At 28.2% G+C, this 3,687-nt stretch overlaps 1 long non-coding RNA gene across 1 annotated transcript; it reads right to left on the bottom strand.

Annotated features, from left to right (window-relative positions):
* Positions 1-1,039: 1,039 nt before the first annotated feature.
* On the bottom strand, positions 1,040-2,618 carry LOC120092737. The gene is made up of 2 exons (XR_005486136.1): positions 2,163-2,618; positions 1,040-2,024 (listed from the first exon to the last, which is right to left on the bottom strand). It is a non-coding gene; the product is annotated as an uncharacterized LOC120092737 (long non-coding RNA).
* Positions 2,619-3,687: the final 1,069 nt, after the last annotated feature.

The raw sequence follows: 3,687 nt of genomic DNA on the forward strand, positions 1-3,687 counted from the left end.
CAGTGTCTATCATTGATAGATAGTAACATTTTACTATATTTGAAAATATTTTAAGCAACTTTTTATATTTAAAAATAGTCATTTCTTTTACACAAGCTACTATAATTATAAGCAATTATTTATTTATTTATTATTATTTGGTTTTATTTACATAGTAAAAAGTAATTTTGAATATTTCCTTTACAAAATAATTTGAAATGCTTTAAGTTTCAATAAGAGAAAGTGCTTCCATTAAGGATTTTTCTTTCCAAAAGTGCTTCACTTCCAATCACAACTTTCAAAAGTCATTTCAAATGCAAACTTTCAAATTAAACAGTATAAGAACAAAAATAAAACTTAATTTACAATAATTTCCCCTCAGCACAATTAGAAGAAAATTAGATAAATGAAAGCCTTCTTAAGTCTTATACTCTTACCATCAAATTGATCTTGATGGGTGCTTCTAATTATTCAGTTAAGGCTTGATTTGAAATTTGTAAACTCACTTTGACCCACTAAATATCCAATGTTCATATTCAAATTGATCTGAAATTAGAAAACTTGTGTGTGGTAAAATTTTTTAATGTTTAGACATAATTTTACAATAATAAGAAAAAGAGGGAAATAATCAAATTAAGAACGATCTAAAGATGCCAACTTAGTTAGGATTCTTTGATGTACCTACTGACTTACATATCGTATTATTCCCTAAAAAACGATACAAAATATAAAATAATTAATCTATTTAATTGAAGAAAATCATTACATATTTTTCACCAAGAAAATCTTATCTTATGTTACCAATAATCAATGAAAATACAATTTGCTCCCGTGAGTTATACCTTACCAAATGTAAACTATTCTACTCTTGAACAAATTTTGAAAAAAAGAGAGAGAATTAGGACATAAACCAAAATGAAATTCTATAATAAATGTCTTTCGAACTTCAAAGCTGACAATGTATAGAAAAAAATAAAACAAAACTCTTCTTAATTTACAAATTTTAAGTAGTTTTTTTAATCTTTGAAGTATAATACTATGAAAAGATTTGGGTACAAACTCCAATAATAATTATTTTTCTTTTCATTTAAAATGTCAATAGTCAACATGTTAAATCACAAGCTATTATATAAGCATGGATGTGAGAATCTAGGGTATCAATAATTTATTAAAAAAGAAAAAAGGGTTAGCATTTCCCTTGATCCATCCACTTAAATTTTTTGGTTACAGAAAGGAAGAACAAAATTAAAGAAGGTTAGAGTAATTGGCTATAGATATATAGAACTTCGAGAAGAGATCAAGGAGAGAATATATGCATTTTTAGAGTAAGTTTTATAAGCCAATCTCACAACAAGAATCATTAATATTTAACTACTATGAAATCGAAAGCTCTAATATTTGACAGTCACAGTCAAGACGAGTCGTCATAAATAGCTTTACATCAAACTTGGGGGGAGGGGTAACAATTAGATAGAGGGTTGCTCATCATCCACACATAATGTGAACCCATTCCTTGAAAGATTGAAAGAAAACCCTAATGTTTACAAGGATGAAAATGTAGAAATCTGTGGTATAATTTCTAATACCCATTAAAACATATATGTTCAAGAAAAGGAAAAAAGAAAAAGAAAAAGAAAAAGAAAAGGAAAACCCTCAACTTGATCATCCATTATTGTAATTTAATTGAAATTAAGTCCCATCAACTTTTTTATTTGATTGATCTAATCAACTCATCAACACCAAGAGACATGCAAGAAGAGAGAGAAATTTGTTCAAAAGTTTGATTAAAGATGAAGAAGAAGAAGAAATCTGAAATTAGGCACAAAAGAGGGGAGAGAAGAAAGAAGATCAGCAATAGAAAAATTAAATAAAAAAAATAAAAATGAATAATAAATAAGAGAAACAAGAATGAGCTAATGATGAAGGGGAAAAAAAAAGAAATCATTACAAGATCTAAGAAGAGAAAAGAACCAATCATGATGAAGAAAGCTTTTGAACCACAGAAAGGGCCAACTTAAGTCAAAAAGCTTCATCATTATACCAATCTGCAGCACCACATCTTTAATAAATTCACTTCCAACATACAATAGAAACATTATCTTCTCATAAAATCCATTACCAAAAATAGAAATAAATATATATATTAAAAATTCAAAACAAAAAACACAAACACAAACACAAACCTTGTGGTTGTTGTTGTTATTTGTTTGAGACGATAGAATTAATTGGGGGGAATGAAGCCTGGTCCGACGACACTAAATATAAACACAAAAATCAAAAGACCGAAGAAAAGTGTCCTCGAGCCAGACAACATTCCCCTCAAAACAAAACAAACTCTTCGCCAAAAAAAAAAGCTCTTGAAGCTAAATTATTCATTGCCAAAAACCCTAAAAGCTCAATTTTTTGAGAGAGAGAGAAAAGGAGAAAGAAGAAGAGTGAGAATGAAATGGCTAAAGAGATGGGTCTATAAAAGAAGAGTGAAATGAGGGCTTAATTGCAAAGGTAAATTGTGTAAAAAGACAAAATTTTGGGGTTAGATTTAGACCCTACAATCTGGTTTTTTCACTTCCAGAAATGTTCTCACAAAACCCTATTTTTCTTTTTCTTTTCTTTTTTTTTTCTTTTTTCCATCTCTCTCTCTCTCTCTTTATGTGAATTCTGCACATCAACACCGTTGGATTTAACAGATGACCTTGATGTGAACACCTCGTACATGTATCTGAGAAATGGACAATAACCATTTCTATTCAAATTTAACCCACTAATCTTTTAACCCTTTCCCTAATTTTCACTCTAATTATTTACTCACCCCAAAATCTTAAGTGGGTTAGTTTTGAAATATTTGATTTTTGGTTCCGTTGTGAAGTTTGGTTATTTAATGTTGCAATGTTATTGAACTTTTAAATATGTTTAATAGATCTTTAAATTATTAGTTTTTAATATTTTTTTTCTTTTTAACTTTAAAATGTATGGAATAGATTGTAAATTCATTTATTTATATTAGGGTTAGATTGATTTGATTTTAAGGCATTTTATGTAACCGTATTGTATGTTTGAAAATATGGGTACTCAACCCTTATGGATTTATCGAAATGGTATAAGTTGTAAAATCTTGTATGGGGTGTCGAAGGATTGGATCCTTTAGTTTTGGAGGAATAGCTTGTTATTCTATTTTTGAAAACTCTTTGATCCAAGTCTCGATTGTATAGGTTAGGCACACTTCGATGCCCCTACTCATAACGAGTTGTTGGTCAAAGTCATATGGAAAAGTTTTCTTGATAAGTAAAATTGGTTATCCTTTTTTGGTCCTGATAGATAATGGTTCTTATTAATTAGGATTTGTCGTTGGATAGTTACCTGCAATTGATAATGGCATAATCGAAGGAGGGATAATGGAAACAACGATTTTTATGTAAAACATTTAAAAAGTTAAATCTATTAGATATAAAATTGATAATCAAAATACATTTTTCCATCGTTTTCAAACGTCATAAATTTATTATACACAATATTGAAAGTTCAATGATTTATTATCTTGAAGTCTCACAAAATTTAAGGACTGAAACTTATCATAATTTGGATTTGATTTTTTTATACATATTTCGAATACTCTTTTCTTATTTTTATATATGGGCCAAGAAACTAACACATAATCTAAGGCTGAAGATCATTAATAATGAAAAAAAAAAAGTTTAAAAGGTTTGAATA

Source organism: Benincasa hispida, chromosome 12 (genome assembly GCF_009727055.1).
Source record: "Benincasa hispida cultivar B227 chromosome 12, ASM972705v1, whole genome shotgun sequence".
Taxonomy (NCBI): Eukaryota; Viridiplantae; Streptophyta; class Magnoliopsida; order Cucurbitales; family Cucurbitaceae; genus Benincasa; species Benincasa hispida.